The following is a 13,913-nucleotide window of genomic DNA, read 5'->3' on the forward strand; positions in this document are numbered from 1 at the left end:
TCGTTTTCAGAACCGGACGCTGCGATTGGCTCGTCGCTTCGATACTTCGAGAATCGCAATATCGACTCTTGCAGACAGTAGTGCTACTCTCTACTCTCTAGGTGCACTTATCGTTCACGACCAAGGTTCGCGCGCTCGTCGCCGGAGTCCGGTCCACAAAAGTACAAGTAATTAATTGGCGTGAGTATTAATTAGCGTCCTCGCGTCGTTAATTATCGTGTGCATCCGATCGCGTCGCGTGTACCGATACATCGTGATCGGGATCGCACGACGAGATTGATCTAGTCGACCCTGAATTTCGCGCAATCTCCCGTCCATTTCTCGCCCTCTCCCCTCCCTCACGTAACGTCACAACTCCGACTTTAGCCGCCAAAATTTCGCGCGCGCGAGTTTCTGGGAGTGGATCGCGAAGAATCACCGCGCGCTTTCGACGCGAATTTCGGGAGTTTTTTGACGTTGTCGATCGCATTCTGAGCGAGCATCGGCGCGTTTCCGGTCGTACCTTCGCATCATCGTATCGAAATATCGTCCCGCGCCGAATTAGGCTCGAAATTCTCGTAAAAATTGCGGATTAATTACGACATGATCGCGCCGCCATATTGTGATTATTTCTCCAAAATTTTCTCGAAAATCGTCGAGTCTGAAATATTTGACAAAGAACGAGAAGCGCATATATTAATCGTGTCTTATCGAAATACGCGACGATTGCGAGTGTATCATATATAGGGTGTTCGGAAAACACGTCTTGTTTCGCGAACGCTGAATTCTTGAAACTCGCTCGACCTCGAACATCGGTGACTCCTAGTGCGTCGCGAGGAAGTCGTCGTCGTTTGTTAAGGCCCTTCGATTTTTCGTGTGAAAAAAAGCTTCGCGTCTTGTCAAAATGTGTCGAAAGTGTTGTAGCTAAAACCCGGGCGTCTCGATAAAAAAAATAACGCGAGTGCAAGTGCTTCTTCTACGAGGAGGAAGCCCCGGGTGGCATCGGGCAACAGCGAAACAACTAGATGGTAAATTATTTTTTATTATTTATTTTATTATATTATATTATTTTTTTAAGTTTAATTAGACATACTCATATTTGCATGATACATTTTTGTGCATTATTTTGTTAGAATATTATATGTATTTAAATAATATTTGCTTGTTTTATTTTTTTTTAAATGTTTAAAATTATTTATATAGGAAAAATAATGCTGCCGAGGAATTCAGAATATGCAGGGACTAGAGAAAAAAAGTGAGTCGAAATGTGAGTCGAATTATTTATATTTTATTATTTATTGATAAAGCGATAAAACAATATATGCATAAATATTGATCGGCATCAAGATAAACTCAATATAGTATGTTTACAATATTGCATATTTTTGTGCGTAAAACGAATTTGTATAAAATAAAATCCAGTTCCTTTATGTGGAGAGTGAAACCCTTTACTAAACTATAACTTTTTCTCTATGTGAAAACGACGAATTTTAATTCAGATTGGTGTTTTACGCACAAAAATACACAATATTGTAAAGTTTCGGCAAAATCGGAGAGGCTAAAGTTCTTCTTCAGTATTACTAATGATATAATTATATAATATTGCTAATATCGTTAAATATATATATCGTTACATATAGCATACAATTATTTGTCAATATTGTCATTTGTCACGTTGAAACAAAGTAAAAAGAAAACTTGCGTGTGATTAAGAAATCATATAATTTTTTCTTTTTTTAATTAAAACATATAATAAAAACTACTTATTTTAAAAACGCTACAATTAATTAGTCATGGAAATACGATGCACATCATTACACAATATTATAAAATACAGATTAAAAATTATAAAATGTAGATGTATTCAAAAACATATATATACACACATATATATTATACATACATTTGAAATATAGTTCCATAATACATTTCATTGTCAGTATAAATTGTAATATAAATTGAATTTTTTCGGAAATAAAATATTTCCATTTTTTATTATTTTGTTTTTATAGTCTTAAAAATAGAGTCTTAGTAAAAATCTTTTTCCACAAATGAGCATTCTAAAAGTATTCCTACGGTTTTTAAGAACTGTTTAATAATGTCGTTTTTATTCGAATAAGGTTTCGTATCAATTCGAAGAGTCAATTTGCAATTTTCGCACTGTATGTATGCGATATTTGCTTCTATTTGATGTCTGAAAATATATAAACTTGTAAAGGATAATATTCAAAACAAATAGACTAATCACGTCAATTTTAAATTTATTAATTTTATCATAGCTTTTATGTAATTTATTGTCAATTATACTTACATTATTTCATGGATTATACATATTTTACAATAAGGACACAAAAAAAGAACAAAATAATAATATTCTTTAAGTTTTTTAGATTTTAATGTCTTCATATGTATGAGATCCATTTGTATCTAAAATATACGTATATGATATATCACTTGATTTTCTTGATTCGCGATTGTTGATTGTCCAAAAATAAGCAAGCCAAATCTAATAACAGAATTACTTTACTGCGATTAATTAATGTTTCTGTTATTTGTTATATTTCTTCCTTAATATAATACAATTATGATATAATTATTTAATACAAATATACATATATCTTAACAATTAATTTCTGCTCTGTTGTAATATCAAAATGTATAAAAACAGGTTGAAATGTTGTATAATAAGTTGGAAAGCATATTTAATGAACAAAAACAAATTGAGACAGAGTAGACAAAGTCTATCGATAAAATCTATTATATTATTGAAACAATTGATTTTACTTTGCATCAGAAAAAATATCAAATAATTATTGCAGTTTTATTGCTTCAATTACTAACTTGCCCGATTTTTGATATAATTTCTTTTGAAAATAAATAAATATAACATATTACTATAACATACATTTTTAAATATGAGATTCTTTATATATTAGTACAATATACATACATAAATTATAAATTATGGAATATTTGTTGCTTACCGTGAAAATATATATTCTGATAAAAAATATATATTACTGGAATAAGCACACTTTAGTTTTCTTTATTTCTTTTATTAAAAATTTATCGAATAAATTATCCAAATTTGTTTTATCTGTGAAGCTATAATAGCAACTACTGACTTGTCAACAACTTTCAATAATATAACAATGTTAGAGTTTTGTTTTTATACACAAAAGATGACATTTAAATTTTTTGAAAGTATTTTCGATGAATTATGATGAGTTTGTATCTTCTATTTTCTGTTTTTAACTTTCTCTCTCTCTCTTTCTCTTAAATTTATTACTTTTGTTTTTTAAAATTAATTGATATGCTCGATAGTTAAAAGTATAAAATTTAATTTTTATTAGGCCTTTTTCAAGCATTTTGTTTTTTAATTGTATTAAAAATATTATTTAATTGCAATTATATATATATTTATTAATAAATACGATTTAAAATTAAAATATAATTATTTTATAAAAATACTAATAGTGCAAAACTATATTTAATTTTAAAATTAAAACATCTATGTTTCAAGTAATTATTATATAAAAATAATCAATTTTAAAAAAATTGGTGCATTTAAAATTGGTTTAAATAATTGTTACATAGAAACAACTGGATTTCGAATCAATGATATTGTTTGGTTTGTATAATGTCGGAAAAATCTTCAAATCATCAGCAAACAAAAATAAATAAATTTTGTTTTGTATTTCGTGTACTTGTTGCTGTTTAAAAATGAATCTTACATGAAAAGTTATCGCGAGTATTTTTCGTAAAAGTACATTATTATGTATTTTATATTGCATAACTATTAATGAACATTTGTATTTGATAATTTTTATTTCGAATATTTAATTCACTCTAATTCCTTTAATAGAATCTAAAAAAACACAAGTGAGAGGATAAAATAAGTAACAAAAATTCAATTAGATTCATATAGAGAAAAAAATTCATTTAACAAAAATAAGAGAGAAAGAGAGAAGAAGGGAAATAATAATAAACGTAATTTTAACTCATAATAGTTCATCGAAGATTACTTTAAATGAAGAAAAATTTAAATTACTCATATGTATCATAATATATATTAAATACATCATGTATACAAACATTATATATCAATATCAATCTTTCACATATGATGTTAGAACTAGATGCAATCTCTTTCAGTCGCCGAATATTTCCAAAAAGTTTAAATATTTGTTTTTTAAAAAAGTTTCTTCTCATAACATCTTAATAGTTTTTTAAAAGAAAGACCAATATTAAATTTTACAAGTTTTCTGACGTTTGCAAGTTCTGAACTGTACAAAATTGTGTTCTCTTAAAGTTAAACCGATAAAATGCTCCTATTTGCGTTTATTGCGTTGGCAAATCTGCCCTTGCAAATAATCGGATTCAAATTGCGTCTGCAGAAGTTATGAGCTGTAGTGACTTTTAACGAAATAACACTGGCTGACTGAAGAGCAATACATTGCGGTTGCATTGTTCTGCGGTTGCCCGCGCCAGGCGCAGATAATTTCAGCTTTTACGATCTTTCGACGTGACAAGTGCGAAAATATTGCTGCCTATACCGCACGCAAGTTTTTGCCATATTATCCATATAAAACACGCAGGAATATGGCTACGTAAGTATAAGTAAGATTGCTCACGTAATGGTTTATATTTGCGGATATTGCGACTATATTCTCTCGCCTTTGGTTTTCATATGGTTATATAACACGAAATTCAATGAAAAACAATATTCCTGTGTTTGTGTTTCATGTCTGTGTCTTATTTCGTTTCCGCAAACTGCGGAAGGCAAGTTGTGCCTAAATTTTATATCAAGAGACACTTTAAACAAACAAATGCATTAATATATTTAATTATATATTTGCAGTACTTATATTTAAAATGAAAGTGAAAGTGTTCACTCTTCTTTTCTATATGCAATTTTATCTATATGCAATTTTATCTATATGTAATTTTATCTATATGCAATTTTATCTATATGCAATTTTATCTATATGTAATTTTATTTATATGCAATCACAACAATGTAATTTCTTATGTATATTTTGTAATAGGTATTTTTGTGATTAACATTAATAGTAAAGGGTAGATATGAAAGAAGGTATCTGTTAGTTGTACACGAAACACATCATATGTACTATCGATTTGCGATAGAAATTGAAAAATATCAAAGACGGATCTGGTTTGTATGTGGCGAAACGCAAACTAATTATCGTAGCTGTATCTCGCAAATGCACACCAATCACTGTCAGATTAAGCCAACACGAGATTCTTAGGAGCAATTATCGCGTGATTATTATTGAGGTAATTGCGTGAACGAGTCAACAGCACCCAAGGCGCATTTTCTAGAGATCGCGGAGACTATATATATACTTTCAGGATCTATAAAGTCCAACGATATTCGGTTATAAACCACATCCGTGCGTATACGCACTTTAATTGTTACTAACAACGTCCTTCTTTGGATATAAACAGTGTTAAGATTCTTTGCCGTCCTTTCCCACGGAGAACACAACATTACTTTGCTGCTACGTTTTTGCTTCAATTAGGGTTTCATTACTTGCGTGATAACAAAATAAGTACATCAATATTTATTGTTCGCATAAATCAAAATAATTTTCTAAAGAAGGTAATATAAACGTGGTTTGCAAAATTCTACATCTATAAAAAATATACAATGAGCACGTTTTATTTATGAGATGACAATGATAGAGATTTAAAAAATGTGCATTAGCTGTTATTAATTTATATCTTTTATCAATAAACAATATATGCTTTCATATTTTGGGATTAATACTACATTATATTTATTTAATTTATATATTTTATTATTTTGTATTTCAACACTAAAGAATACATTTACAAATTAAAACTAAATTATATAAAATGTAATATCAAATTGCTGTCGTATGAAGATACATGTACGTTGTGAAAAACGAATATTGAATTTCTCGTGTCATTATAAATATATAGACAATATTTTTAAATTAAACCTACTCTTTTAATTTTATGTTTTTTTTACAATATAAACATGATACTGTGTTTTGTTAACACGCTTGTAAAGATTTATTTTAAAGAAAAGAAAATTTATTCTAATACACGTAGATTCTTTTAGAATTTATCCTAAAAATCATGGTAATCATGGTGTGACAATATGATGTTGGAAGAATTTTGTAAGCGTTTCTCTAATTAATATTTACTATAATAAAAAATATTAATATGTATTAGATATTTATATTTTTTATTATGGTAAAAATATTAATCTGAGAAATTCTTATAAAATTCTTCCAATATCATATTGTCTCACGATTATCACGATTTTCAGAGTAAAGTCTAAGATAAAATTCTCTCTGTGTAAAGTATATGATACATTCGCGAAAAACTAATAAACATTTCATTAAGAGTAAGAGAGATAAAGAAAATAAGAGAAAGAGTTAAAAGAATTGAGCAGATTTTTCTCCGCGCGTTTTTATGTTTGTTTTTATCTACATAACTATAATTTTATGTTTTTGAAACAGAAGTGAATTTAATATATATAAAGCATTTTACAAATATATAAATAATGAAACTAGTATATATCCTCCAAATTAATATATTAGAATTATAATTAATTTATAATTATTGAACTGAGAAAATAAAATTTTTTACCAATACATTCTTTGACTGATTATAGTAATATAATCAAATAATAGATGATTATAGTAATATAATCAAATAATAGATGATTATAGTAATATAATCAAATAATACGTCAAATAATTAATACGTCTAAGAGAACTTTTATTCTATACTGATATTCTCTACAATCTATAATTTAAGATACTTAACTTATTGTTAGTTTTCTGTGCATGGATAGCTAAAAATCCGCGTTATAAACTTGGGCGAAGTTTTTTACGAATATGTTTAACTCATTGTCAGTTTTGTAGAAACAATTTTCTTCATCACTCTTTCTTTATCAATTAATATAGTTTTTTCATGTACTCTTTAAAGAAAGGTTACATTTTATTTTGTATTTTATTTGATTAGAAATATAGATATACGTGTGTGCGATTAAATCGTGCAGTTCTCTTTGACGTTTAAGAATAGCATTTCAACATTACGCAAAGTCGTACCTATCGTAGCTAATTAATCTAACGTTGAAGCCTTGACGTTGAGGATCGCGCGTATGATTAACAAACACTTTTGATTAGGAACTAATTTCGCCTTTATAAGGCGCGCAGTTAAGTAATAGCAAGAAGTTATTAACATTCTTATGATTTTTTAACAATTGCTAAGCGCGCGCGGCACGTTCTATTTCATTGATAGCAATGATTCATGTCTCGTGATAACTAATATCGCGCACGTAATTAAAGATCCACGAGGTCATAACGCGAATCCGTCATTGCCGTCACTTACCAATGGATGATCTGCGAGCGCAGGAAGAAACATCTCGCTCTCGAGAGATCACCTGTAATTAACTGTGATTGAACTTTCATTGCTCATTGAGTACCGCGCTGAAGTTACTCGTCTCTCGTGTGTACGTGAGATTGTGTTTATTTTATTTAACAGAGCGTACACGATCACGATAGGCGTGAGTCGTGGATTTTATGCAGTCGTGAAAATTCGAGAATAATTTTTTTTTAAGTAGAAAAATCTGCGAGCACGCTGTGATAAGAGACACAGCTGATTACAGTTTTATGTACTATATATATATATATATATACGCTGTACTAAACTATATTAAACTGTATAAGATGGAAAAAAAATTCGTCGCGGACCGGTCGTCGAGGAAAGCGGGTTTTTACGAGGCACTTAAGTGTACCTAATTAAATAAATCTCTGTACCGCGCAAACGCGGCCGACTTTATTTCATCGTTCATGCAACAAAGAGTGCATGCGCGAAAGGTGCCGCGCGCGTATTATCAAAGAATTCTGGCGTACCTTGAACTGAAATAAATAAACGCCCTTTAACTTTAACGATCGGTATTTCATTCGTTTCTAGTATCTATATAACTATATACATCAGAACAGGGAGCCACCGTGGATTCATCTGTACAGTAGATCGTCGTCGCCGTCGTCTTTGGTAGTCGACACGTTCTATCAATCTCCTCGATAATTAATGGCTCGCATAACTATAGAAATCTTGATTACTCTGTGTAATACGACAACTTTCGTTTTAAAACACGCTGGGCCGTCGACATGCAATCAATGTGGAAACGAAGCACTTTCGCGTTGAAGATGATCTGAACTTGACATTTAAAAGCGCGATACTAATTTTATTAATACACGGAGAGAATTTTTTCTTAGAATTTATCCTGAAAATTATAGTAATCATGGTAGGACAATATATGATGTTAACAATATAAGAATTTTGTAAGGGTTTCTCTGATTAATATTTACTACAATAAAAAATATTATATGTACATAGTAAAATTCATCGAATATATTTTATATATCTTATTATGGTAGATTTTAATATTTTTTATTATTTTAAAAATATTAATCAGATGAGAAATTTTTATTCCACATTTCCCAACTTTTGTCTCACATTTGCCATGTGATTTTTAGGGTTCTAAGAGAAAATTCTCTGTGTAGTATTATTAATAGGTATGCTCTCTTATTTTTAAAAGCTAAAGAGTTAAATATTAAATATTTATATTTATAAATCAATATTTTTTGACCGATTAATTAAAAATTGGAACCTCTGATCGCTAAGATAATTCCAGCTTTAAAGATTTCTTCTTCATTCGATTTCAATTAAGAAAATATGATTAAGTAATGGATTCTAAGGAAAATTCTGCGTAATGTACGTAAACTACCCCTCTATCAAGTAACAAGAAATAATTATTCTCGACACCGTATGTACGTGCTCTCATTTCGTTTCCGAGGCTACCGGAGACCGGCGATTCGTCGCCGGAAAAATGCGCGTCCGCAGACTCATCGTACGCTCCGTTACACGATCGTTCATCTTTTTCCGTCCGTGTGCCCGTCCGTGTAACCGGTCTTACGTCACGGAGGAGGTACGTCTTCCGCGAGCGGAATTACGAGCTATACGTGACACGCGGGTCTACACCACTTCGTCGTCTTGTATACGAGATGCTCTCTTTCCGCAAGGAAAGAATTCATTTCTTTCACTTCCTCGAAACGTCTTGCGCCTCCGTATCACGCAGGAAATTTCATTTTCGACGATATACTGTTCACATTTGACAACAATGACAAAAAGTTCTTCCGTAAATCGATGACTCAACCGCATCGTATTGTGCTTTCCCAAAGGGATATTAAAAGCGGAGAGAACGGGATGCACTCCGCTTCCGGAGCATGATTTCTTCATCGAAGCCTGTAATTAATAGTAACAGACATGCCAGGAATAGCAACAACATAATGTCTACTTATAAACAAGAGGAGAGGAGAGAAAGAGGAAAGGAAATAAGATTGATGAAACGACAAATAATCCAATGTATTTTTTTGTGACTGACGCACGAACGACACTTACATCCTTATTGCATCAATAAAATTTATTCTATTTTTTTACATTCTGTTAACAATAAATTATAATTAAAACTAATTATTGGAATTTTAATTATAGTTTAATTTAGATGTATTCGTAAATTAATTGACAATAATGCAGAATGACGCTCGCAAACTTTGCTTGAATTTTGTGCTCCAAAGAGTTTAAACTAATATATGTATAAATATCAGATACGAATTCTCGAAAATATGTCGATACAAAATTGAGTGGCAGATTAAAAAAAACGATGAGTCGGCTATTTATTTTTCGTTCGCATATGCCTCTTCTTTTTTTCTTTCCGAAACTATATATATCGATGAATCGGCAGAATAATTTCGCGTCTAGATAATTTTGTCTATGACTCGGATGCGAGCGTACTTTAACCTCGGGATATATAAACTCCGTATACCTTGCAGTTAAAATTATATACGGGACTAGATATACTCGCTATGTATAAGTATATGGTAGTGTCAATGCCTATTATAAATGTTACTATTTGTAAATTGAAATACTTGTACACATGTTTGCATAAATTATTATTATATAGGTGTAATATTATTAATGAGAAATACAAGTTTCCCTCTTTCTTTCTCTCTCCACCTTTTCTCCTTCTCTTGATTAGCTTAAAACATGAGAATTTTAAGGCGAGACTTGATATATTTTAGTCTAATAATTATAAACCATATGTTTCATAATTTCTATATTTCTTGCCTTAGTGAAAACTTTAAAAATATGTTTTTACATATGAATCTTTTAGTCAAGTGATTTGGTATTTTAATGAACGATTCTGAAAGATAGTAACAGTCTCTTTTTATAAAGAGAGCGAAATGAAAGAAAAAGTCCCATAGTATAATTGTTGGGCCATAAACGAATGTTGAAGAAACGTTTTGTCGTCGCACGCTAATTTAATATCGCTAATTAAAGAAGTAGATGATACACGGCGATACGCTTGTTGCCACGCATCGGGCCGCAGATCTTTCGCGATGATTTCAAGGTAGACTGTGTATATATTTTATACGATGGGACAGGAAGTCTCATTGTGTCGACGCGCAACGTAAGCGAAAGAGAGCAAGAAACATGGTTTCCTTTGGGTACCAGACATTGCACGTGAGCGACAGAATGCTGTAAAATATATCTCGAGAGCGAGATACATGACAAACAGGTTTCTTCATAGCATTATATAGCGTTAAGAAGCCATTGAAGCGAGCGGTACCAAGTTCCTATGGCAGGTGATAACACGGCTTGAGAAGATCCTATCGAGGATGCCGCCGAGTTACACGGAACCGCTTAAAACCGTGACGATACACCTTGTAAACGCTTAGAACAGCTCGTATATATACGTAACTAAATCGTAAAAATCGCGTGTCTTAATATTCCTGTGAGGTGAAAAATAGAATTAGCGAAAATCGATTTAACCATAGGAAAATGCTTCGTTTTTCAATTATGAGTCACTAAGCAGGTCTATTTATCTAAATTCTCTAATAAGTCTTTTATGATATCTTTGAAATTTTATGATTAATAATCTCCAAATTATTATACAATTGATGTTTCCAAATTTTAACCATTTTGTTATCACTTCTCTTATTTTATTTTAATTATTATGAATTATTTTATAAGAGAATATTATATATTCTCTTATTTTATAAGAGAAGTGATAAGAAAGTGTTAAATTTGAAGACATCAATCATAATAATTTTTATACATCTCTTATTTTATTCGAGAACTTTGACAATTTGTATTTACATGTTTGTAAAGTCGTCGTCAAGCAAACACACGTATTCGACAATATCTATACGAAGAGAGCTTTTTCTTAGAATTTACTCTGGTAATCGTGAGACAATACTTATGATACTGGAAGAATTTTATAAGTTTCTCTGATTAAATATTTATCACAATAAAAAATATTAATATATCTACATGAAGAGAATTTTCTCTTAAAATTTACCCTGAAAATCATGGTAATCGTGCGACAATATAGTATTGGAAGAATCTTATAAGAGTTTCTCTGATTAATATTTACTACAATAAAAATATTACTATATGTACATACTAGTAAATTTTACTAAGAATTTACTATGTACATAGTAAAATTTTTATTGTGGTAAATATTAATCAGAGAAACTCAAAATTCTTCCAATACCATATTGTCGCACGATTACCATGATTTTCAGGGTAAATTCTAAGAGAAAATTCTCTCTGTGTACGTAGTAAAATTAATCGAACTTATTGTTGCAAATATTAATATTGTGATAAATATTAATCAGATAAACCTTTATAAAATTCTGCCAGTACCATATATACGTCCCACAATTATGTTCCACGATTTTCAGGATAAATTATAAAAGAAAATTCTCTTTGCGTATAATACATTAAAAACACATCGGGAACAATTCTTAACAGCAGTCTTACAATTAACCGATCGAGCTGCAATTCTGCTGGACCAGTTTAACGCACCCTCGCGCATAACGCAAGCGAGGGCACCCACTTTCTATCGCGGACAGTAGCGGCGGCAGCCGCTAGTGCGTGGCGGGCAAACGCCTTTCCCGACGTTGCCTGTGGTCCCCTTGAGGTCAAAACTATTTTTCATCGTGCTTTCAGATAAATTATGCACGAATCGTGACCGCGCCGGGCGCGCGCCGTTAAATATGAGCCGCGCATACAAGCGGGGTTAATGCGCGCTTGGGAATCGGTGGTTCCCTTCATCCCCCATGTTCTTGTCCAATTTCTCTCACACGAGGTATCCCTTTATCCTCTTCCGCGCGCGTTACTCTTTCTCCTCCTTTCTTCCTGTAAAACGCTGCTGCCACGAGAGACGTCGCCTATACAAATGTCTCTCCGGCTTCCGTCATCTCGCGATCCTTTCATATCTCTGACAATGAATAGCACCGTCGCGAGATTAATTTAAGGGACAGTCGAATGTTAAGAACCTCGTGTACCGACGTTAATATTTGACCGATAACTCGTCCCATTCATGGCTGAACCGCTAGAATAGCTTCTTCAAACTTATTGTTGGAGTCTGAAATCCCGTATAAGTAATAAAACAATATATGTTATTATTAATCGCGATGCTGCAGAAAGAGGTCTTTGAAACATTTGAGGAAAATTTATCAACTAACACTCAGATAAAAACAAAATATAATAGATGAAATAATTTGGTTTAGGTATACGTATTGAAATGATTGTCTTTTCGGTACAAATTTGATTTTTGATCCGCGAATGTGAATATAGAAGAATATTTTGAAATGATGGCGATACTATATATATATATATGTTATACATCGTGTTTCATAGTAACGTACCGTTGGATGTTTACACGCAGGCACGAAAATTGTGGGGAAAATTATAGTGCTGGGGCGGGATCATCGTTGTCGAGGCCGAGTCATGTCACGGAAGACTCGAGATCTCTACGCCTCCATAACGATCGAAATTCATTTCCATAATTATCTCACGACCGCGCGGATCATCGCAGTAGAAGAAAACACTCGGCCTGATTCTACGCCTTAACATTCCGTTTCGTGTGAACTGTAAACGATAATCCCGCTTCTCTACATTTCTGTTTATCGTCAACAATCGGATCGGTTTTGTCATTGCTCGATCAAAGATCGATCACAGAATAGCAAGTGCTATCATCGCGAAACATTATAAAAGCAAAACAAACCAAACAATTCTTTCAATATAATAATACTCTTGATTTTTTATCATCTTGCTTCTCTGGATTTTTATATCTATTGTTAACAATTGAATCGGCATCGTCATTGATCGATACGGTGACCATACGTCCTTTATTTTAAAGGCTAGTCCGTTATTTCAAGTAGCTGTCCTTTAAGTTTATTCATTTTTTAAAATCTCAATTTTGTCCTTTATTTTTTATTTAGCGTTTTAATGTTTAATGTCGTAGTATTAACATGAGCATTTATATACGAAAGCAATGAAACCTTTTATCCGGAAACTATTTAAAATCAAGGATTTGTTTTAACATAATCGAATCATTTTCAAACTATAAGAATACGTAGACTTCTGATATTCACAGAATTATTTTTTGTCGATCTCCACTTTGGTCGTAAACTGATTTGTGGAAATATGTTGAAATAAAGCCATAAAATTTTCAGGTTTGTCCTTTATTTTCTCGTAGAATATATGATCACCGTATTGATCGATTAAATAATACAGAATAACAAGTTCTGTTACCATCACAAAAAATTATAAAAGCAACAGCAAACAAAATAATTCTTTCGATATATTTTGATGTGGAAAAATCTCTTGATTTTTTATTACTTCGCATCTCTGGATTCTATATGTATATCTATTGTTGACAATCGAATTGGCTTGTCGTTGATTGATCAAACACAGAATAGCTAGTTCTGTTACATCATGAAAAATTATAGAAGCAAATGCAAACAAAACAATTTTTTCAATATACAATATTTTAATGTAAAATAATATTCTTAATTTTT

At 31.4% G+C, this 13,913-nt stretch overlaps 1 protein-coding gene and 1 long non-coding RNA gene across 3 annotated transcripts in view; one reads left to right on the plus strand and one right to left on the minus strand.

The window, feature by feature from the left end:
* The first annotated feature begins 109 nt into the window (after positions 1 to 109).
* The window catches only part of sano (CABIT domain-containing protein serrano), a 146,121-nt gene continuing 132,317 nt past the window's right edge, over positions 110 to 13,913 (plus strand). The window contains exons 1-2 of one of the 2 annotated variants that reach the window (XM_085483921.1): positions 110 to 1,007; positions 1,183 to 1,246. The gene's annotated coding sequence lies outside the window, so the exon portion shown is untranslated. The remainder of the gene's footprint in view (positions 1,008 to 1,182; positions 1,247 to 13,913) is intronic. The other variant, XM_029313453.2, reaches the window with a different exon arrangement.
* On the minus strand, positions 1,901 to 3,062 carry LOC146722737 (uncharacterized). The gene is made up of 3 exons (XR_014924965.1): positions 2,964 to 3,062; positions 2,291 to 2,485; positions 1,901 to 2,173 (listed from the first exon to the last, which is right to left on the minus strand). It is a non-coding gene; the product is annotated as an uncharacterized LOC146722737 (long non-coding RNA).

This window comes from Nylanderia fulva, unplaced genomic scaffold (genome assembly GCF_048542155.1).
Source record: "Nylanderia fulva isolate GAGA-0341 unplaced genomic scaffold, ASM4854215v1 Scaffold28, whole genome shotgun sequence".
Lineage (NCBI taxonomy): Eukaryota > Metazoa > Arthropoda > Insecta > Hymenoptera > Formicidae > Nylanderia > Nylanderia fulva.